General features: G+C 35.5%; 1 protein-coding gene across 1 annotated transcript in view; it reads right to left on the bottom strand.

Moving 5' to 3' along the window:
• Positions 1-25,560, bottom strand: part of SOX5 (SRY-box transcription factor 5) — a 550,850-nt gene that overhangs the window by 251,707 nt on the left and 273,583 nt on the right. The gene's annotated exons all lie outside the window — the stretch shown is intronic.

The raw sequence follows: 25,560 nt of genomic DNA, 5'->3' as shown, positions 1-25,560 counted from the left end.
TTGGATGTTGGAAATGACAAAATGGCCCTAGGAAGGAAGGATGGAAACAGCCAGAGTAGTAAAGGGGCACTCAGGGTCTTGAGGCACTGGCTAGTAACCAATGGGAAGGAATAGTTTTAATGTTTACTAATGTATATCTTCTGAATATCAGCTTTGTCTCACCAAAACATCTGTCAGTATGTGCTGTAATTTATAGACCTTTGCCATCTTAAAATTATCAAGGTTGCGATACAGTGGACATGCAATTTTACAAGATGTTGGAATTAATAACACTTCTGAGTTCTTAAGAAAACAATGCATTTTCAAATATAGTATATATTCGAAATATAAAGTTACTATAGTATAGTATAGTAACTTTCAAATAGAGAGCAATGAAGTTCCAATATCTGATTAATTCTAAAAAAGTCACTGTAGGCATTATTCAGTGTGGTTGTAAACATGACACAGATGGGAAACTAAAACAACAAAGGTATCTGATATTGAGATTTTTTAAGTTTATTTATTTATTTTGATAGAGACACAGAGTGAGGAAGTGGACAAGGGGCAGAGAGAGAGGGGGAGAGAGAGAATTCCAAGAAGGCTCCACACTGCCAGTACAGAGTCCAACACAGGGCTCGAACTCACGAACCAAGAGATCATGACCAAGAGTCAGATACTGACCTGAATGAGCCACCCAGGCATCCTGACATTGAGAATTTTATGTTGAGTCAGCAGAAGTACTTATACTTGACCTAATCCCCTGAATCCTAGCCACAAATATTGCATACTATATTAGATATATTATACTAAAGGGCAATTTACAATGTCTCTTTTCTATATTATAGGTTAAAGAGAATTACACATTTGCTCTAATCCAAGGGTGGTACATATGATGAACACTGCCATCTGAAATATATCAATACCAACTCAATTATAATTCTATTTCTTACAAAGAACACCCATTACTAACATGGGAATTTAGTCATTATGAAGAGAACACAGTATTGTGTGTTATGCTGCATATTTGAGAAAGAAACCACAGTGCCTGTCTTCCAATCAGTCAAAGATACATCAGCTTAGTAGAGATGGACTACACAATCTAGAAACATTACAGATATTATTTTTAAAGTGAAACGAGCTATAAATTCATGACATTACAGTTCAAGGTTCAATGACCATATCTATCGCCTACATTCACAGGGGAAATATGTGAGAAAAGAGAAAGTACTCTAATTTGAGTACCTGAGGTGCAATAGCAGAAGAAACAGTCTGAAAGGAGGGAGGGTTGTCTCATCATCTGAACACAGAAAAAAAAGGATAACTGCTTTTATATTTATTTAGTATTGGTATTCCTAAAGATACTATACTAGGCAAAATAAAAAATAAAAGACAGAATGGTAACTAAAACAGGTGTGAAAGTGTTTTGGAAAAGTTGCAATATTCATTTATGTTTTTGTGCCTTTCTTTTATTAAAAGAGGAAAACAAAGAATTGGGGTTATAGACAGAAAATGTAAAAATTAAAACAAGTGTGCAAATGCAGAAAAAGGATGATTTGGAATAAAATGCATTGAGGGGGTCAGGTCACAAAGTAGCATATATAAACTGAACATATGGTAAAATTGCCAGCACTTCCTACTATTCAGAGCTATAGGAGAAACATTTTATAGTTTTATGATGTCCATCAGATAAAAAATCAGTTGCATAGGTGTAAGAAAGCTTTTCCTGATGCACAAATCTAAGTGAAAATCTTCCCATGGGTCCTCATTAATGGAACACCTGATTTGATTTAGTGAACCATATATCCTTGGAATAGCATGTTTTTTATGAACATTTTCTTTTAAATTCTTCAATGCAGAGTAATGATACAATGTCAAAGCAGAGCTTAATAAAAGCAACTGTATAATGGTATAACAATGGGACATGATGAAATCTGCTTCATCCAGGGATAAAATTTTGAAACCTTTACGTATGTTTGGACATGGAATAATGAGATATGAATATTCACTTTGCAAGTGAGCCTTTGACAGAACTGAGCTTTTGATAACAATTTTGATACCAGCAGTGTTCAGATTTTATACAATTTGACAAGAACATGGAAAGTAGAAATTATATATTGCTTATTAGATGGAGAAGGATTCAACAAATATTTATTGAGCACATAATGTGTGCCAGGCACCATTTAAACAAACAAACAAACAGATTAAGTACCAATAAATTGTACTATTTCCATACTTACTGTAGCTAAAGAAGCCCTATACAGGATAAAAATAAATATGTTAAGGGCCAAAGAGAATATCTGTAATCTTATCCTTAAAACTGTCAATCATTTCTTCAGATAGCAGAGCTGCCACATTTAAGTAAAAATGTTTTTAAAATCTTACATATAAATTATAAATCTCCAAGCAAATATAAGAAATATGTCCACGAAATATAGTTTTATAAGAAGATAGATAAGCTACTATGTATAAAAAGGAGGTATGAGATGGTATATCAAGACAAAAAAGCTTTTTCTGACTCTGTTCTTTGCCTGTTTCTCAGATGTTGCTCCTTGGCCCCCCAAGCATTCATAGCACAAAGAATACTGAATGGGAATTTGAGGACTCTCCCATCACTAAGATAGGAATTATATCCTCCATATTAGACATCTGATATCATGTATGACATAGAATATCTATGAAGGGGAGGAAGAGAGGGAGAAAAGAAGGAAGGAGGCAGAAAGGGAGGGAAAGAACTGAAACACTGAATCTTAATGCAAGGATTATCCGTTTTTCTAATTTAACTCTGATCATTTCTTTGACATTAAAAACTAATAAATTATATTAACGTATTTTCAAAACCTGTCTTACTCTGTCCTCAACCTACATTTTAAGTACAACAGTAATAACGTCTATTTTGAACAATATTCAATGAACACGTGCTTCTTCCTATTCTTACTAGTGGTGATAGAGCAGAAAACATCCTTTCTAGTAAATGTGATATGAGAGAAAAGGGGAACGATTATACTTGTGATTTTTCCTCAGTCTGTCTTTGGCCTGTTCTTAAAGGAGAACACGGTATTTATTTTTGCATCACTCTCTAAATTAAAGTATCATGTGTATAGGAGCAAAGTCAAGGGTTAAATACCTTTGTAAGCCAGGGAGACTTAAATTATTCCTTGGCTACATGCTATTGATTACAAGAAGCTCAAAATATATGAATGAATTGGCACAAATATGTCATTTCTCCTAGGAAAGCTTTCAAAGCAAGCTAGCATTTCCTACTGTTTATCTATGAGAGGGATAGCGGTGTCTGTCCATTCAAACAACCTTCTTAAGTATTAACTTCAAAACATATTTTGCCTGGCTAGGTGTTTCAAAATTAAAACTGCTAAAGACAAGATTTATATTTGTGGTAGATAGTTTATCTTTCATGCCTCACCTATTTCAAAAATTGAGTTATGCACCAAGAGAGCCCCAGTTTTTAAATTACCATGTTAGAACTAATTATGTGCACAGTACTACATAGAAAAATGTTAACCTAGATCTTTGAAGGCTAATTTCCTATTGTATTAATACAGCCAAAGTTGCCAATGAATTCCCAGGGTAATTTATCTGCCAAGTAAATAAACTTTCAGAAGACCTAAGAAAGAAAATCATATTTACAAGTATGCCAACTTCAATTTCAAGGTCTACAAAGAGATCACAGAAACAGGTAATGGAACACAAAATCACTTTTACTTTTGTTGGAATGCAACAAACAAAATCAAATCTTCTTGAATTAGATATTGCCAGATATATGTGAGGAGGAAAATTAAAAAAAAACCCATATACATAGAAACTCTGATATATTCCATACTTTTCAAAAACAACAAATCTGTGCCTCAGTAAAATATAACACTCCAGCTTTATCAAGCTCAACCCCACAAGTTATTCTTGGAATGAATTATATGGCATCTATCACAGTATGTTTCTCAGAAGTATTCTTAAGAGAACTAACTAGGTAACGCATACCAGTAATAAATCTTTAATCTATGCATAACTGAATCAAATATAGAAAATACGTCCATATAGAATGTATCTACAACAGATAAGCACTGTTAGAACTCAATATGATAAGCACTATAACTATGAAACTAGAAAACAAATGTATGTAATAGAGTAACATTTGCTTTAATTTTCCCACGTTATGTGTTCTACTTAATTGCCAGAAGATATTATTATTTCTCTTAATTTAAATAATTTCTGTTTATGTAAATTTTATTATTTCATAATCACATCTTGAGTGTTATTATTTGAAAAAAATATACATAAGTATCTCTTAAATCTGGATTAATTTTTTAGGGAAAGCATTGTCTTTGGAAAATAAAAATTCTATCAAGAACTGAATAGGATACATACAACAAATAACCATAGCTATTTTATGATATTACACTCTGTTCTCTTATTTCTCTTATGGCTACTTTGCTGGCCCTTCTTTCCATGCCTGCCCTCCTCTCTCTTTCTCTCTCTTACACACACATACACACACACACACACACACACACACACACACACACAAGTTCTGTGAATAATACTCTTCTCTTTAAAATCGACATATGTTCGGGGTGCCTGGCTGGTTTAGTTGATGGAGTGTGTGACTCTTGATCTCAGGGTTTTAAATTCAAGCCCAACATTGGGTGTCGAGATTACTTTAAAAAAGAATCCTTAAAAAATTAAATAAAATCAACATAGTTTCACTAGTGATATTTCCTGCTTCTATTATCACCACTATGTAAATTAATCCTGAACCTTTCTAGCTATGACATTCAGACCATGTTTTCAACTGTCACCTAAATATCCTTTATTATCATTCAATAATAAGTCAACATATCCAAATCAGACTGTGCTTTAATAAAACTTAGCATCGAGCTGTTGAGTCCATACTAACAACGAAGCACAGTAATAAGCTTTTTACATATAGAATCCCATTGAGTCCTTGTACCTGCTCTTTGAGTTAGATAATTAATTTCCTTTAAAATTGAGAATAACTTACCTATAATCTTATGGCAAATAATTAGCAAAATTTGGAGTTCACAGAGCTCAATTGCTTTAATCTTTCCAGGATCTCTTATCTCAATAAACCATGCCACCAGTCCACCAATTGCTGAGGATCAATTTCAGAGAAAACTTCTACTTTCCCCCAGCCCATCTACCAGAAATCAAGACTTGTTACACGGAGGAAGTAGCTTCTCTTAAGACAAAGAGGCTATTACCATGGATGTGCAAGGCCATTAGGACTCATGCCACACAATGAAAAAATGTTCAGTGGCCTAAGTCACGAATACGAAATAATAAATCATTCCATGTTCCAGTCCTATTATCCAAGGCATGGCTTGCCTAGCTATGCAAGTATACTTGAATTTCCAGTTGTTTTTGTGGGAGAGATACCTGGTGTTTCAAAGCATTTCATCTGTAGTGTTTAATAAGCTGGACAGTGACAGCTATTTTATGAGCATAAAGACTACTGCAATCTATGGAAACTTTCTAACAGTTCTGTACCTAGTCTGTGCTCTTGTGAATATTAAATACTATAGTTTGGATCAATTAGACCACAAATTTAGCCAATAAAAAATCTCCAAGATGATCTGACTTGTGAAGATTAGTTTGTGTAATGAGTTACTGGGACTTAGTAACTAACTTGTAATTGGTGGCTGATGTGTCTCTTTGCAAGAAGTATGGATTAACTGAAACACTGATGCTCCTACAGTCTGACAAACAGCAAACTAAAATGTCTCCAGGTAAGAAGGACTTCAGCAAAAATTAGTAGAAGATATCAAGTAGATTCATCCCATAGCTTTTTATGAGATTACCTGCTAATCAGAAAATGTTTTAAAATTCTATTTATGAATTTGGAATTTTATGTGTGAAAATTATGTGTGAGTAATATGTAAAATGGGCTGTTATAATGAAAACGACTGAGAACTTACTTAAGGTGTTTGAAATTCAAACTCAATTATCAAGGCGAAATGTTTCAAAGACTATACCAGACAACCCTGGGGAAAATTTGAAACTTTCCTTTTGTAAGACTTTCACCTAGGGATTTTAGAACTTCCACTGAAATTATAGTAATCTTCCCCTAACTGTAAATCCCCCTCATGTGAAAATAAGTAGATATATATTTGTATACTTTTTCATCACTGCAAGAATTCTTGATAAAATACATGTGAATCATGGGTGACTCCAAGTTTTAAAATAAAAAGAAATTGGTAGTTACAGTATAAACCATTTATTCAACAGGCATTTATCAAGTGCCATGTATTTTGTGCCATGTATTCTGCTCAGCCCTCAGGGTGAGGGACAGACTCTCAAATGGGCATTAACTAAAAAGAGCTTACAAAGAAAACAGCCCTTGAAATTCTTTTTATTTGCCCAGAAGGTACACTATGCATTTTGTGATACCCAACCCTAACCAGAAACTGGTAAGAACAGGAATATTTAAGAACCAATTAAATTAGACTAAAGGAAAAACAGAATGTCTATATAAACATTAAAACCCATTCTGTATTTAAGAAAGCCATTAAATCCCTACTCTAAGAATGGAGAATGGGTAGAGAATTCTAAAGGTTCCTGCCTTTCTGCAGAATTTACTCAATTGCCTGATGCATGTTAGAATAAGCAAGAAAATGTTGTGTGAGGATTAGGCAAAATAATGGCAAAGCTGTAAAGAGTGAGGATCTGAATTTAGTACATTGATTAAATGTGTGTATATTGCAACTACAACATTGCAGAAAGAAAGATAATCCTAGTCTCTGCCGTCAGACCTGGAACGAACAGGAAGGAGGCGAAGAGGCACCTCGGGTACAAGAGGTAAGGAGACTCTAACTCTTAGGGTCATGCACTTGTCGACTCTGCATTTGCAAGCCACAGAGTGAATGCCTTCTTAAATTTTGTGACCTAGGTACTAACATTTTATGCCAACTTTCCCAAGGGACAGAATGGTTCTCCATGTTTTTTTACTTTCATAGGGCATGGGGACTATAGCCGTTTGTTTTGCTAAAGATTAACCTATAAAGATGTATGCGTTTTCTGTATAACCCTTCATTGAAATAATTAACGTAAAAATGAATTAACAAGTATTTCACCAAAACCACAGGGGAAGAATATTGGAAAAGTTTTATCAAGAAAGGAATAACCCTCTATTTTAATATACTCATAGGATATGAAAGACTACGGACTTTCTCTTTAATTGGTGTGCTGTTCTTACTTGTTTATGTTAGTGAATATAAAAATAGGCATTATATACACATTTACTTAAATATATTTTTATATTGATTGACTTAAAATTCTAGTTCCCTATAAGGTCTTAACTTTCTAAAAGCAAATTCGCTTACTGTGAAAGTTTTCAAGAATATAAACATATATAGTTGATGTCAGAATACTTTTCACAAATCACTGATACATGAATCAGTGATACAGATACATGAATCACTGTCTCCCAGCAGACTGTAAACTACTGAGTTAAATGAAACATCATAAGAAAGCTGTCATGAAATGCTAGTGCTATTCTTCATTTTTCCTGACGGGCTTAGGAGTTGAGTCTTACTTACCTTATGATTTCCTATAACAGATAGGATGATGTCTTTCATGGAGGAGTCATTTAATAAATGTTAGAAAAAATCCTGAATTCTTAATTCTTAATAGAATATTTTGTGTTCTATGTAATTAGAACATTTAAAAACAACAATATTTCTACAGAAAGACAAAAAATTTGATAGTCATTTTAGTAAAAATGTGGCTATCACATATATATGCTCATAGATTCAGCTGAATATAAAGTTGATTAACTCAGAACCAATTTATTTAGGTGTATGAAAGAATATCTCATTTTTATAGTATTGGCATTAAAATAATGTCACTTCTTAGTCAAACACAATTTAGACTCTCCTATAAATGCTAACCATCTAATAGTAGTGTTTTAAATTTTTTTAATGTTTTATTTATTTCTGAGAGAGACAGAGAGAGACAGCATGAGCAGGGAAGGGTCAGAGAGAGAGGGAGACACAGAATCTGAAACAGACTCCAGGCTCTGAGCTAGCTGTCAGCACAGAGCCCGATGCAGGGCTCGAACCCATGAACTTTGAGATCATGACCTCCACCGAAGTCGGACGCTCAACCAACTGAGCCACCCAGGCGCCCCCAATAGTAGTGTTTTAAATGTACTATTTAACTTACATTAGAAAGATGATTTCTAACAATCAAGCTGATGTATTAAAAAAAATGGCATGTTTTAAACAATTATTCAATAAAAGAACCTCGAGAGTGAACTAGAATACTGAGTATCTAGTATTTAATGTTTATAGGTACTAATACCAATTCGTGTCTAGTACTCAATGTTTATTCGTGCTCTATGTTTTAAAAAATGGACTTGTTCCTGAAAATGTTAGCAGGAGATGCTCTAGAGAGAGACTTAATTTGTTTAGTTATATTATGAAGAAAGAAAAGATTATATTATGACTGTAAATATAATCTCCCCCTTTCCTTACCTCAACTATGTTCCTCAAATTTTACCTTTTGAGGCTCCTTCTGAATATCTTTTTAATAGAGTTAACACAAACTCGTTAAGTCTTGCCTTGTGGCTAAATTGAGGATCAGATGAGAGCCAAATGTGAGGGTGGTTTTTGTGATGTGGGATAAGCGTGTGTGTGTGAGTGTGTGCTCATGTGTATGTGCCTATTAACTCTTCAAATAATCCAGGAAAACAGAAAAAAATGCTGAATGGGAGTTTTGTGGGCAGAACTAGCCACGGAACAGAACCTTTGCTGTGCATTATTGGTTAGTGAATTTCCAAAGGTTGCTGCTGTACAATGAAGCTACAGTTTACAGAAGGCCACCCTCAGAAAAGTGTGTGTGTGCACATAAAATATACATATATGTATATTTGTAGCATCTCTATTGATTACCATTTTCCCTTCCTGGAAACAATCTTCAAAAAATGGAGGTTTCTGGCATTTAAATTACTGGGTAGTATTTAACTAATAAACTAAAAAATACTCTGGAGTCTGGATGACAAGGTCAAGAAAGAGGGTGTAATTTAAGAGTCTGAACCTTACTGATATGCAGCTCCATTCAGCCACATAAAAGGGAGTCTGGAAAACCCCTAACTGTTACCTATCGATACCCAATCGTCTACCAAATCCTTTTAACTACAACTCAGTTATGATGAATACTTTTAAACTACAATGAATCTACAGTGTTTACAACTCAAATTATATATTGCCATTTCATCCAAAGTCCTTTTGCCTAAAGTCTTGCCTGGCAGCTGAATTCTTTCTTTCTTAGTATTATAAAGTGTAATGCAACATTGAACAAAACCTCACAGAAGACAAAAGATTGCGATGGTCAATGGAGAAAAGCAGGGAAAGTAAATGTATCATTATTCTAAAGATTTTTAAGTATCCCCAGAGGATAAATTTCAGGAAAAGAGTAAAAGAAAAGTATATTTGAATGAGTAGTCAGATTTCATAAATTACCAAACAGTCAAAGGGCAGACATTCATAGCTGAGCTGCATAGATAATGCTGAAAAATCATATCAAGGAGTTTAAGGACAGTGAAAGTTGGAGAACAGGCAGGCAAAAAAAATGAGTTATCCCTGGTCGTGGAATTTCATATTCCACTGGGCCTAACTAGGAACTAGGTAGGAGGGATTAAGTCTGGATTAAGCTCTCAAACTGTATTTAGCTCCTAAGCTGGATCTCGTAAATGAAGACCAATTGTTCCTGACTGCAAAATGATAGGGTTTTACAATTCCAATGCATAAAAGAACAAACTGAAAACTACCTAAAGAGATCAGCAATATAGTAATTACCATTCTAATTTAGTATGCTTATTCATTGTTATACAATAATGTGTGTGTGTGTGCACGCACGCACGTGTGTGAGTGTGTGTGTGTGTGGTGTATTTAAACATTTTCCACATTGCAAAGGTTTAAGGTATATTTATAAATACATGAGAGAAAGCGGAGCTAGGCATATAAGCTTAGCTCTCTACTATTTTACAACAGATATCTTTAAAGAGAAATTAGTAAGTGTATTTTATAGATCTTAAAGAAAGCAAAGCACGACTCTAACTTCAATGTAAAATCTGAAAAATAATACAGCTTCAAAGTGGTCTTAATCACCACCAGATGCTTAATCAGTTTAAATCATATTACGAGAATGGATTCCTGATGCCCTCCTGTTCTCGGGGTACCTTAATTGTTTGAACTCTTCTAAAATAAAAGCATCATTTTTCTAGTTGTTGTTTTGGTTTTTTTCAGACTAGGCATTGGCACAATCAGATGAACAGAGATATGAAAACCCTTAAGTTTTCTCTTTAATATTATTTGGGCAGTGGTTCTAAAACCTGCTTTTAAAGTATTGAGGATATAGGTAAGTGTGTCTTGGCCTTCGGGACACACTTATTGAAACCATCAGGATTTGTGGGTACCCTGGCCAAATTCCTTAATTATAAAGCAGTGATGCGACCACTGGGTCTCTCTTCACTTGAGTTTTTGGCTATAAATTATTCTGAAAAAAAAAAAAAAAAAAAAAAAAAGACTGCATACTGAAAACTCTGCTTCTGGTCCTAATGGATTTGTGAAGAAACAAACAAACAATAAAAACAGCTCTGCAAGTGAGTGGAGTTTAGAACCCCTGATTTGGGTTTAGAAGTTCTGGGATAACTCCTGAAACTGTTAAAACTATGGCACTGTTCTAGGGAAGTCCAAAAGTGTAAGAAATATTCCGGGGCTCTAAAGACATTCTACAGCACTTCTCAGTCAAATCCTTTCAATCACTTTCACTTCTTTCAGTAAGGGACACTCTCCCATCTAGGCGATCTTTACCTCTTTGAACTCATTCCCTTCTAATCTCTTCTTGGCTCATTTCATTCCAGCCAGACTGACCTCCTTGCTGTTCAAATCTGCCAGGCCCTTTGCACTCTGTTGGCTGACTGGAATGATTTCCCAAATATCCAAATAACTCGTAACCAGTTCAAATCTTTGCTCAAATGTCATTTTCTCCGGGAGGATTTATAAACTCATCCTTCCCTACATTTCCGAATCTCCACCTTCTACTTTATTTTTTTCCCTATACCACTTATTTCCCTAATACCACTTATTTTTATCTGACGAACTATATACTTTACCTATTTATTATATTTATTATCAGACCCCTCTCACTGGAGACCCAATAAGTTCGGGGACTTTCGGTATTGTCTTCTGCTGTATCTCCAGTACCTAGAACATTGACTTGGGTATAGCAAGCAATCAATAAATACTTATTGACTCAGGGTGAATCTAAGAATCTAATTATTTGTTCTGTCTGCCAAAAATACAGAATTATTATCTTTCCCTTTCTGGGGCTGCCATTTTTAAACAATGAGAATTAAGGGTCTTTATCCTTAATAGAATCAGAGGCAAAAATGCAGATGGCATCCTGGAGTCTGGGTGTCCCTTTCCATTTCGTTAATTTCATGTAGTGGATACACATTTTTACACATGTATATATGAGTACATATGTATTCTCATGCATGCAGTAGATTTACATTTTACACACACAAATATATAACAGCAATATTCCATTTTTTCATCCCAAACATTGCAGAAGAATCAAAAAAAAAACAAAACAAAACAGTAGGCCATTAAAGTCACACACATATTACACATATTTAACTTTAAAGCTCTGACCAGTTATTCTTCCTACCCTATGATGATACAATTCTGCCTTCAGGAAATAATAACATATAAAGCTGCATTTAAAAAACAAAACTTGAGGGCTGCCTGGGTGGCTCAGTCATTTCAGCATCTGACTGTCTCAGGTCATGATCTCAAGGCTCATAAGTATAAGTCCTACACTGGGCTCTGTGCTGACAGAGCAGAGCCTGCTTGGTATTCTGTCTCTCCCTCTCTCTCTGCCCCTCCTCAGTTTTTTCACTCTCTCTCTCAAAATAAATAAATAAACTTAAAAAATTGATAAATTTAGGAAAACTACTAAAATAATATGGAATATTTTTTTAAAGCAAAGAAATAATTATTAGAATTCCAGTAACATATTTAAGCAATTTGTAATAAAATAAGCTTCAAATTTTTCATCTACAAAAAGCAAATATAGGGGCGCCTGGGTGGCTTAGTCGGTTAAGCGTCCGACTTTCGCTTAGGTCATGATCTCGCGGTTCGTGGGTTCGAGCCCCGCGTCGGGCTCTGTGCTGACTGCCAGCTCGGAGCCTGGAGCCTGTTTCAGTCTGTGACTCCCTCTCTCTCTGACCCTCCCCTGCTCGCGCTGTTTCTCTCTCTCTCCCCTAGAAATAAAAAAAAAAAAAAGCAAATATATACACAAATTTTCATAACAAATCTATTGTATAAAAAGAAGTATACTTGTACTGCTCAGCCAAAATAGGAACTTCAACATTACTAATTCAAAACCAAGTCTGCCTCATGAAAATAGTCACTGTACTATCATTAGAAGCCTTTTTTCCCCTCCTCTTCAACCACAGTAAATACTTAAGAAAAGGCTCCATCTCTTTAGCTTTCTGACGGCTTCACTGCCCTCTCTCCTCCCTTACTACCAGGAACACTATGAGAATATCTTGGTTAAAGTATCCATTCTATATTATTTTCTTCTAGTGGGCAAAAGTGTAAGGAGTAAGGTTACAAATTTTTAACCATTCTTGCTTATTCTTGCCCTTTAATTTGGCAGAGACAACCCTAAAGATAGTAGTATAATAACAGCCTAATAATAGGATCTGTTTAAAAGTTAAAGTTAGAAATTTCTTTCTAATGCCCATTAATTAATAATGCTGAAATGTTAATGCCATAAAAATGATGATGGGCTTCCAGGGGCACCTGGGTGGTTCATTGATTAAGCATCTGACTCTTGATCTTGGCTCAGGTCATGATCGCATAGTTCGTGGGTTCAAGCCCCTCATCAGGTTCTGCACTAACAGTGTGAGACCTGCTTGGGATTATGTCTCTGCCTCTCTCTTGGTCCCTCTCTCTGCCCCTCCTACTCTCTCTCTTTCTCTCTCAAAATAAAATAAATAAATATTAAAAAATGATAATAAGCTTACAAAATCAACACTATATCCCTTCTCCCCAACAATTTAGCCAAATCTTTCTAAGATACTTGATTCTTTTCTGAACAAAGATATTGTTGGAGTGGATATGAAACAGGTAACCAGCAAAACCCTCAGCAATTTCACCTAGGGGTAAAGTTTGATAAAGCAAGCAAAGGAATAATATGGGGTTTAAATCTTCTACACAGGGAAGATTTTTTCCACAAGAACCTTAAACAAGAAGTGTTCATGTATGGACATTAACTAGTTTATTCTAAAAGGTAACTTCAGTATTTCTCAACTAATACTTTTGTTGGTGTTATGAAGTACACAGTAAAAAAGTCTATTCAGGGGGCGCCTGGGTGGCTTAGTCGGTTAAGCGTCCGACTTTCGCTTAGGTCATGATCTCGCGGTTCGTGGGTTCGAGCCCTGCGTTGGGCTCTGTGCTGACTGCCAGCTCAGAGCAGGGAGCCTGTTTCAGAGTCTGGATCTCCCTCTCTCTCTGACCCTCCCCTGCTCACGCTCTCTCTCTCTCTCTCTCTCTCTCTCTCTCCTAGAAATAAATAAAAATATTTAAAAAAAAAGTCTATTCAGTGTTATTAATATGAACAAAGTTTATGCTATAGAAAATTACAGATAGTGTTCAGGAGAAGATTAAGCAGATTATAATGATGCATGTTTCTGCTCGAAACAATCATCTAAAGTTTAACAACCTATTTTATCTATGGAGATCTAAAGTTGGACACACTGAGTTTCACATTAGATAATAAACTAGACTGCTTTTTGTTAATATAATTTCAAGCCGATCCTCTAAAGATACTGAATGTAAATATAAAACAATTTAAAAATATATCAGTGGCACAAAAATCAGTGCACTTAAAAGAACTGAAATATTTTTAGAGTGAGATCTAAAATGTCAGTGAGAAAAACAGAGAATGTCATGATACTTTCTCAATTCTGGTATCAAACACTGATAAGGCTTTTTATGAAATTGTGTCAACCCATTGCCCAAATACAGTAAGAATTTCATAAATATTTGCTAATAAATGAATGCACCACTGTCAGATGGGTGAACCCAAGGAATGAACACAGTGAGAAAAGTTCTTAAAATGGAATCATTGATAACAAGTAAGATATGACAACACTTCAAAATTGGGACATAAATGATGCAATACTTAGCTATCACTTTTGCTTCTGTATCAAAATGTGCCAGGAGTTAAGCATCTATGCCACTATATAGATGGAGAACAGAAAATTTTATTCTTACTGTCTCCTTTTATACCTTTCATATCAAATGCTGCTCTAAAGCACTGCCTTCCCAGGAAAAGAGCACTGTCGCTGTTGGCATGGCAAACTATGTTTATAACAGTAACTGCCCCGAAAGAGGAAGGCATCTCACCATACAAACAAGTATTCTCATTAGAAATTTCTTTAAGAGTGTCATAAATAGCTTTTGTGACTTTCCTTATCCGTAAAATTGGGATAATTTTACCGTGTAGGACTGTAAAATTAAATTAGATAATAATGCAAAACACTTAGCTTATTTGGAGAACTTGTTAAAATGCAAACATATTGAAAAGCACTCCATGTTATTACGAGGCAGTTAGTGAGACACTGGACCACAATGAGAAATACTACTGTAGGGAATCACTATACTTGTCACATCCAATTCCTCATTGGGCTTATTTTCCCAAAAAAGCAGATGGGAAGTCTCACCAGAAGCAGGAGGTGTTACCCACCTTCCCTATAGCTCCTGGGTCAGTTTTACAACACCCAAACCTGATGACAGTATGACAGCAAAACCCAGTGGACAATATTTGCTGGCCACGATCAAACTGGGGGCCTAGTGTAATTATAATACAGTGGTCAATCAAAAGAAAGGGGAAAGGAAAGGAGAAGAAAGGGAAGAGGAAGAGGAGGAGGAAAAGGGAGCATGAAAAAGATGAACAAACAATTTAAAAAAACAGTGTGGCAATTTTAAGGTCTTTCCGCAATCTTCTAAATCCACAGAGTTTACAGATATTTCGGAGGTGGTTGTCAACTACAATCAATCCCTTGCTTATCCAGTGGCTTACCTATGACGCAAAATCTCTGGAGAGTAAGTCCACATTTCTACTGCAGGGATTCCTTCAAAAAACACACCTTTTGTTGGTGAAATTTTAAAACTCAGCTTGATATAGTCAAACATTACACTGCAAGATTTCTCACCTTTGTATACTAAATTTTCACTTCTTTGCAAAGCATGAATTTTTACACCTAAGATTTTTTTTCCCACACTTTTCTTTATTTTATCAAACTTAATTTACAATAAACTGTAAGTGATTCCTATTAGGTAAGTTAAACTGTAGTGATACTTGGATGTAGATTCCACTCCTATTGCTGATTTCAAATGTAAATGGTCCTCAGGCTTTCAGTTGCACTGATACATTTGATCCTTGGGAGACACAAATCAGGTAGTTTAGTTCATTTAACCATTTGTGCTACTACCATGTCCTAGCATTTCTACGGAAAGAAGATGGGTTTCAGAAAGGATCCACCTTTCAGCTATTAAGAGAGAAAAGCTTTCTTCCAGGAAATACATGCTACAACCATAAAATTCCAAATATCAGACATGGAACACACTTAAAGGGACATTTAATTCTCCTCCATCTTTTTGAAGCACAAGAGATTCAGTTCAGAGTTTCATAACAGAGCATAGATAGACACCATGCGATTTAGATTACAGACACTAGCCACTCACATTCCTCATATATTTACTAACTCTGTAGTCTTCTATCTCAAAATAAAACACATTTGTAAAACGTGGTTTACTCACGGGTAGCAGTACGATTTGGCTGTGTGATTATCCTTAATCCTGAAATATGTTTCTCAAAAAAACTCCACCCTAAGTTTTTTGCCTTCCCAGGTAAATAGGAACGATAAGTAGCAACTGTAACTGTTTGTAAAGTGCGCATGTTTCTGCAGTACATTTCAGTACAATCCACATAAACATCCTCCATGTGCATATGCCATTTCAGGAGAAAGTGGAAATACCCCACGGGCAATTAATCATCTTGATTCTGTTATCACCATAATTACCATCTAACTGGTTTCTTTTTCATGGCCTTAATCCTTTGCAATCTAGCTTCTGACATCTGCAGTAACTACCTATTTCTTAACCACACTGTAGAATATTATTCCACTAATAACTTCTACTCCAGCCACTCAACATTCTTAAAACTACTAGATGGGTGGGGGGAATTCTTTCACAATGTTTATATTTATCAAATGATCATGATATATGCCTTAATTATTTTACATTTTACTTGTCAGTTATACCACAATAGCGCTGGAAAAAAAACTCACAAAAAACTACATTCAAACTTGACTTCCCTAAAATTGTTCTTTTCTTGTGTTTCTCTCTCACGATTTATTCTCTGATACTCATCCTCTGAATGTGTCACACGTAGGTATCCCACAAGATTCTGTCCTCCCTCTCTCCCCTAAGGTTTCTATTAAAATCTCTCCCATTCATGTGCTCCGACTTATCACTACTATGTGAATGCTTTGCAAATTATGTCCTTTCTTGATCCCTTTCAAGTTCCAATTTCTCAACTTATTAAACATGTCAGTATGGCACAATGGTAACTCAGAATTATTCTATGCAAAAGAAGACTCATCATCTGTCCCAACAAGAAATAAGGTTCTACTCATGACTCATCTGCTTCGTTTGACGGCTTCTTTCTATTGCAGGTCACTTCACACCTTTCACTTCTCTGTTTTTATCATCACAGCCTGTCTGCCATATTTATGAAATTCTTTGTCTTCTCTGTATCCATACAGCCAAACCTCATTTTGGTCTTGACCACCTCTATCACAGAACACACTGATAATCCTCTCACAAATCTTTCAACCTTTTATCACTCATTCTTTCATCAAATATTTAACACTAATTTGCTATCTACCAAATCCTGTATTAATTAGCCTGAGAAGACAAAAATGAAATGACATTGTCCCTGACCTCAAGACATCCATAGTCTAGTGGAGAAAAAGACTGTGAAATAGAGTGATTAAATGCTATGAGGTATAAATAGTAAATCTTATGTAAGCATAAAGAATGGGCACAGAAGCCATGTTTCTAACCAGCCTTTAAGAAAATCCTTCTTAGAAGAGGTGATACTTAGGTGAGTTTGAAAGGACATGTAGGCATTATTCTGAAAAGTGAAGGGTTAAATGGCTTATAAAAGGGTACAGTGTGAATATTATCTCATCAGTGGAAGAAAATGATAATAGGTCACAAAACATGAGGTGTGAACATTTGTAGAGAGAGCCGTAGGTAGAGGAAGACAAAGAGTTGTAGGATTTTGTTTATTTAAATTTTATTCATTTAGCAAATAATTATTTAACTAAGCATCCAATATTTCCTCATATATCCTCTCATTCAACAAACAAAATTAGGCAACTATAATGTACTGATTTAGTAAATATACAGGCTTTATGGTCTCAAGATATTTAAAATCCCATGGTAGAAATAAGTATTACAAGGTTTACAAGTACAGATATGAATTCTGTAAGGAAGCAACATAAAACCTAGTGTTGGTACATCATCTAAACATGGAGCTACCTGATGCGCTATCTATAGAGTACTTCCCACCTGAAATGCCATTAAAATGGACAAGAAAATCTTACTGATGTATCTGTTATCAGCATGGCACTACGGTTTGTTTGGATATTGTTATGCTTAGCCAGATACCCAAGCAAGTGTGTGGTAAGCAACAATAATAATCAATGATGAAGTGGATTTTGAGAATACAACTCTGACCTGATCCTTCCCTGCTGGAAAAATCATCAATTGCTTTTCAATGCCTAACATATAAAGTTTTAACTCTTTGGAGTGACATTCAGGGCTTTTTTTTTTTTTTTTAAGTTTATTTATTGATTTTGAGAGAGGCAGAGACAGCGCAAGTGAGGGATGGGCCGAGAGAGGGAGAGAGAGAGCATCACAAGCAGTCTCTGAGCTGCCAGTGCAGAGTCCAATGTGGAGCTCGAACTCACAAACCATGAGATCATGACCTGAGCTGAAACCAAGAGTTGGATGTATAACCAACTGAGACACCAGGCATCCCATACATTTAGGGCTTCTTAAACCTGACCCTAAACTACTTTCAGAATCTGCTTTGTTTTCTTTTTCTCAATTTATATTCCCTATATCCGCAATAAACTAAATTATGTTACCCATGATATACTTGATGTATTTTAATCTTTTTTTTTTTTTTAATTAAACCATTAAACTATTCATTCCAATTGAATCCCATTTGACAAAGCCCTAGAGGGTCCTCCCCCAATCTCTGTCTATTCAAATACTGGCTATCTTCAGTTCCATCACTCCATCCCGAAATAATCCACTTTTTTCACTTCCTTTTTAATGGAGAAAAAAGTAGCATTACTAGGGTTAGTACCATCTTTCAAGCTAATCAAAATTAGTTTGTTGTTATGGTCCTCTGTTTTCCTATTTCCTACCATTAAAAATAAAGAGAAAAATTTTTAGGGTATTTTACACAACTTAAACACAACATGTTAGAAGTTCGGACAGACAAAGATCAGACTGGCTGTCTACATAAAAAGAGATAGTCAAGCATGACAATTAAGAAGAAAGTCAAGATCATCATCTAAATCAAAGTTTTCATAGTCTGCCAATGTTCTATATACTGCTGCCACTTCCTTTTAATAACCTTGAAACTTAATATTTGACTGAATAATTAACTGTATGTGCAGTTAAATTTTTGTATACACTGTTGAAAGCATCTGGTCACCACTTTTCTAAGGGCATTATACATACAGATAGAATGCATCCCTCTAATACAGTCTTTGAATTCATGAAGTAAGAAACAGTTTAAGTTTTGGATAAATCAATGTTATATGTAATTCCATTTTTTTCCGGACAAAAAGAATACCAAATGAAAAAGGCAAACAGTGATTCTCTCTTCTATTCTTTCCCTGCTTTGACTTACAATAATGCCTTTCACAGCCAAGAAAAAGTGAGACATTTCCATTCCCCATCTCAGTTTTTTCCCTTCGTCTATGAACCTTCCATAGTTCAATGAAAAATCAGTTGTTTACACTTAGACCTAACATTTCTCAACACTATTCCTAAGACTGCATGAAAGAAAGTGTGGGTCAGGAATACAGAAGACACCCCCCGTCTCACAGAGGAAAGGTCAAGCAGCATGAACCACCACCTTCGCCTCCCCAGTCTTGAGCACTCAAGTCAGAGGACTGGGTCTCATGGCAACACTCGCCTCCTAATAGGTGGTGGAGACATGTTTAACTCTGACATAAATACAGAGTTTAGCCTGAGTCAGCTTTACTGAAACATTTCTTTTGATCTTTAGCTTATAGCATCAGAATCCATGTAAAATGGAAACCAAAAAACTGAGGTGCTATTACGATGTAAAAATCATCCTTGTTCCTTTAAAACAATAAAAACAACAACGCTTTTCCTGTAGTCACAATAGTGGCATGGAGAGAAAACAACACGGTTTCATTGAGCAAACTGCAGTCATATTTCTGGCTTTGTTTTTTAAACAATAAGGGTGTTTGGCGAAATCGGGTCATGAGGGAAATACAAGTTACAATAAGACATCCACGAATGCTATATATAGCTCTTCCAGTCACAAGGGGCTGCAACTTTCTTCCTGCCTGCGATAGGCTGGGGGCTGCATCTGTGGGCAACAAGGTGGCTTTCAGGGGCGCAGAAGCATTTTCTGCTTGTTTGTTTTTACTTTGTGACCTTCTCCTCCTCCTTTCAGCATTTCCCACCTTGTCTCCACCGCCAGCTATCTGCCCAGGCCCTTTGGGTCAACTTTGACAAGTCCAGACTTCCCACTCAACAGTCCCTGTATCAAGGCCTCCATGAACTCTAAAATTTTTCTCTCTTTTGAAAAATATTTCTTTATTTGGGGGAGAGCACAAGCAGGTGAAGGGCAGAGAGGGGGACAGAGGATCAGAAGTGGACTCAGCACTGAAAGGCTGACTGCAGTGAGCCTGATGTGGGGCTTGAACTCACAAACAGTGAGATCATGACCCGAGTTGAAGTTGGATGCTCAACTGACTGAGCTACTCAGGTGCCCCTAGAATTTTTATTTTGCACTCATAACTCAATATTTATTTTTATGTATCAATTTAAACTCCTTTGTGATTTGTTACAATTTATGAATGGTCAGTCAATTCACTTATCTACTCATTTGTCTTTTTTACATTTTTAAGAGAGTTATGCATTGAATTGTATTCACAAAAAAATGTATGTTGAAGGGGCACCTGGGTGGCTCAGTCAGTTAAGTGTCCACTTCCTTTCAGGTCATGATCTCATGGTTCATGGGTTTGAGCCCCACGTTGGGCTCTGTGCTGACAGCCAGCTCAGAGCCTGGAGCCTCTTTCAGATTCTGTATCTCCCTCTCTCTCTGACCTTCCCCTGCTCACACCATCTCTCTCTCTCTCAGAAATAAATTTAAAAAAAAAAGAACATTAAAAGATAATGCATGTTGAGGTTCTAACTTAGTACCTATGAATCTCACCTTTAATTTGAAATGGAGCCTTTGTAGACTTAATTAAGCTGAGGTTATTAGGCTGGACCCTAAGACTTGGGGTCCTTATAAGAAGACAGCCAAGTAAAAACAGAAATGGAGAGAACACCATGTGACAACAGAGCCAGAGAGCAGAGTGATGCATTTGCAAACCAAGGAACGGAAAGGCTGGATGGCCAACACCAGAAGCTAAAAAGAGGCAAAGGATTCTAAGAAAAGATTCTACTAAGGCTCTCAGAGGGAGCATGACTTTGCTGACACCTTGACTTCTACCTTATAGCCTCCAGAATTGTGAAAAGATAAATTTCCATTTTTTTAAGCCACCCAGATTGTGTCACTTTGCTATGGTAGCCTGAGGAAACTAATACAAAGACTATCTTATAAATCCAAATATATTAATCTTTACCAGAATATTTGCAGAATATATTTTTAAGCAAAGCATATCTATTTCCCATGAGACTCCAACTGTATGTTTGAACAAGGGTAGTCCTATGACCTTTCTCCTCTTTTTCTGCAGTTACGGCTTTGGAAATAAAGCTGTCTATCAACATTTTTTATACCTCTCCTATTGTCCCCAACTCTACCTCATCACCCCCAATTTAGTGACTTCACATATATATTTTCTACATTATATTAGTTTTTAATGACTTCCTTCCTATGTAAATTAACATTTATAGAAACTAAAAACGGGGGTGTCTGGGTGGTTCAGTCAGTTGAGCATCTGACTCTTGATTTCATCTCAGGTCATGATCCCAGGGCTGTGGTATCAAGCCCCACTTCCTGTTTGGGATTCTCTCTCTGTCTCCCTCTGCTCCTCTCCCCAAATTCACGCTCTCCTTCTCTCTCTCTAAAAAACCAAACGACATAAACTTAAACAAAATCCATCCGTAGTTCTTATTGGCATTACTAAAGATGTTCATTTATATTAAGATCAAATCCCTAGGGATTAGTTAAATTAAATGCTAATGACATTTTGTAATATTAAATATTATTTTTTATAAATATTAATAAAATAGCCAAAATAAATATATTAATAACTGCTATATATACATTTAATAAATATTAAATACTTAAAATAAATGTATATACAAACATAAATACTTCTAAAAACAGGATATTATATATACTATTAGGCAACTTTTTAGACTTAAAATGTAAATCATAGATATGTTTCCATGGATCAATTTCTATAATGTTTAACACTTTCATAGAAATCCACCTATGAATGTACAATATTATACTTACATAGTCCATGTATAAAATGTTTAGTTTCTCTATAACAGTAATGTCACAAATAATATATTTACAAATTCTGACATATATACGTGAGAATGCTCAGCTTCTAATACTATAATTACTAAGCCAAAGAGTATATATATTTTGATTTTGATAAGTAGTGAGATTAACATTATTCAATATGAATGACAATATTGAGCTCTGATAAATTATGTAATTTGTGCACATGTATATGATATACATTGTAATCGTATCTTTTATGTTCATGTACACATATACTTCCTTAGGGAATAAATATTTTTTTAACTGATATTTAAATCCAGGGTGTAATGACATACAAATTTTGAGTGTCTGCATATGTATGTATAATATCTCTCAGATACCCACTCCCTCACATATACATTCATATGGCTATATGTGTATGCACATAATAAATCCAGAGATGTAAAGGTGAAAACACATTATATGAATCCATATAGAAGAGGAATTAAGTGAGTGAAGAACAGGAATAGGAAAGAGAAATACTTTCCATTATACACTTTTTATTACATTTTGAACTATTTACTTTGAGTATGTAATATCCTCTCCAAAACTAGTTACTTTTTAGAAATTTATATGAATGTGAAATCATAAATGCCTCAGAAATTAATAATCATAGAACCCAGTTAAACTAAGTTAGTGTAAATTTATTCCACATCAATATAACATGAATTCAAGTAAAATACGGTTAGCCAGAAATTTGTGGCTAGTACATATTAGTGAAAATTATTTTCATTACTGATCTGATTATATTATTCCTAAACATTAAGACTTTAAAGTCAATTTAAGTAATTTACGTATATTTTTTTCTTTTGAAACATACTTTTTAACAGTAACAACCAACACCCTAATTCAGACTTTATAAAAGAAAAAGAAAACCTATAATGTTTGATTTTACAATATGTAAGGTAGGAGAAATACTCATGGGTTCCAGATGGTTATATGAATGTGAAATGGAAGTCTTTTTGATAGAGTTGAGATCACTACACATTTTTAGTGGGTTCAAATTATTGATAGCCTGAATTTCCTAATAGCCTTTGCTGCCCTCCACAATACTAGCTTTTTAAAAAAATATTTTATTTATTTTTTTGAGAGAGAAAGACAGTGTGAGCAGAGGAGGGTCAGAGACAGAGGGAGACACAGAATCCGAAGCAGGCTCCAGGCTCTGAGCTGTCAGCACAGAGCCCGACGCGGGGCTCAAACCCACGAACCATAAGATCATGACCTGAGCCAAAGTCAGCAGCTCAACCAACTGAGCCCCCCAGGTGCCCCTCCACAATACTAGCTCTGAGAGCTACTGGGATAGATCCCCAATATTGAAATTACACAAGAAATGCCTCTTATGATTTAAAATGTCCAATAGGAGATGAAGCCAGAAATCCTACATTCAGCTTGAAACTGCAGAGTTACTCAAACTGTTAAAAGGAAACAAAACCTTTCACTGACTACTTCAGTTTAAGAAAAAAACTAAATCTAGAAGCAACTATTGTTTCTGGAAATACAGAAACCTTTATAAGCACGTGAAGTACTATCTTCTTCTAACTTGTTAGTATACCTCCCACTTCTAGGATTTCCAAGTTGACTTACTGGCTATTTAATTAAATACGCCAAAAAGTTATGTGACACATCCACAGGATATCGATAGAAGTGGCATTCGGCACATGGTTTATTTATATATTGCAAAATATAGTACCAGAGAGTCTTCTGAAATTATTATTACGATCACTTCAATGTGTGCAGCATAACAATACAAGCCCCTTTAAAAAACCCCCACAAATTGTTACTCTACTGCATTCAGAAAGACATACAATGCAGGCTCAGATCTTGGCAACCTGTGAAAGTGCCCAGTCGAAAATTACTAACAGCTGGAGATGACAGTTGTTTTAACAGCTGAGCTGACAGGATTAATTTAAATGCACTGAAATCAAAAGTAGATAACACCTGTTTAGTCTTCTAGGGCCATTCGACAAGGTAGGCCAAAGGAAAAATGCAGAGCCAGAACTGTGTCTCTCTCTCTCCTCGAAGGACATAGGGGCTTCAGAGGAGAATGTCACCTTTTTGATGGAGGTGGGGTTAGATTTCAGCAGCAGGGGGCTGGTCAGCCTTTATCAGTTTTTAACATCTGGTTCCTATAATGTACCCCCTTCCCTTTTTTCCTTCTCTGTCCAAGGTCTTTGACCCAAACCCAACAGTGGATAAAGATCACTAGATTTCAAAGCTACAGCTTCTCACTACAGCTTCCTAGAAATTCTCTTGGGTTAATTAATGTATTCTCTTTGAGCTTCACAGCCACAGCCACAGCAGAGCTGCTCTTTCCCCCCCCCTCCTCTCTTATCTCTGGTTCCAAAATACATCATGTCATACAAGAGTTTGCATTTCAAATGGTTGTCACAAAAATTATTCAGTAGGTTTCTGTGTAGGATATTTGTCAACAGTTGATGGTTTTCATCTAAAAACTATTTTTTCCAAAAGAAGAAATAATGAAAAAAGTTTTGTTTTTGAATTGAGGAATAATGAAAAAATGGTTTAGGTTTACATGAATGAGAATGGTAGAATATTGTGATTTCTTCAAAAGGTGAATGTAAGCCTAGATTCATGTGCTCTTATGAAAACAAGTACTTACATGAAGGAAAATCAAATAGAAAGCAGAAGTATTTATTTTGCACCACTTCCAAGAATTAGGGCTTAAATTTACCTGAGGAACATAGAGACTGTTTTCCCTTACACAAAAGAATAGTTTGGCCTAATATTAAGAATCCTAATATGCACAGATCAAAAACCATTCTATTAAAATATTTTGCTGAAATTATACTTATATCCTTTGCAGACAACAATAATGTATGGAATGGATGTTGAGTAGACACAAAATTTGCTCTCCAAAATTTTATTCAAGTCTATACTGACCCCCGTTTAAAAGAAAGTATGCTTCTGTCCTGTGGGTCAGGGAGAGGAGGCATCTTCAGGATTAAGTTGGCTTCCTTCTTAGCCAGCTCTGGACATTGAAAAGCACAGAGCATAGGTTTTTATGTTTCTTTAATTTACAACCCAAATAAAAAGATTAGACAATAATGATTTCCTTTTTTCATTTGAGAAAAAAAAATACATGTGCATAAGCGATTTGGAGGAGGCAAAATGTTTGAAAATTCCAAAGCTTTGGGGTTTAAAAAATGGTCAAAAGTGATGCATATGCGGGCGCTTGGGTGGCTCAGTTGGTTGAGCATCCAACTTCAGCTCAGGTCAGGCGCTTGGGTGGCTCAGTTGGTTGAGCATCCAACTTCAGCTCAGGTCATGATCTCATAGCTCGTCGGTTTGAGCCCTGCATCAGGCTCTGTGCTGATACCTCCTAGCCTAGAGCCTGCTTTGGAGCTTGGTCTCCCTCTCTCTGTCCCTACCATGCCGTGGTCTGTGCGTGTGTGTGTCTCTCTCTCAAAAATAAATAAATATTTTAAAAAATTTTAAAAAGTGATGCATATGCAAAGTAGAAGCATGATTTAGAATCTCAGTTGATTATGGAAAATATAGGAGATAATACTTTTTGGGGTAGGCCAAACTTCTGGGCATATAGTCTTTCTCATTTACCTATTTCATAGAAATAAGTTCTGCATTAGAAGTACTTAAAAAATATATCGATGATAGTAATCCAGAAACTCTTCCTGAAACACTCTTACTTAAAAAAAAAAAAAAAAAAAAAACCAT

The sequence above is a fragment of the Crocuta crocuta genome, unplaced genomic scaffold, assembly GCF_008692635.1.
Source record: "Crocuta crocuta isolate KB4526 unplaced genomic scaffold, BGI_CrCroc_1.0 scaffold176, whole genome shotgun sequence".
NCBI lineage: Eukaryota > Metazoa > Chordata > Mammalia > Carnivora > Hyaenidae > Crocuta > Crocuta crocuta.
Note: the sequence above shows the minus strand (reverse complement) of the source record. Positions and strands in the feature narration are given on the sequence as shown.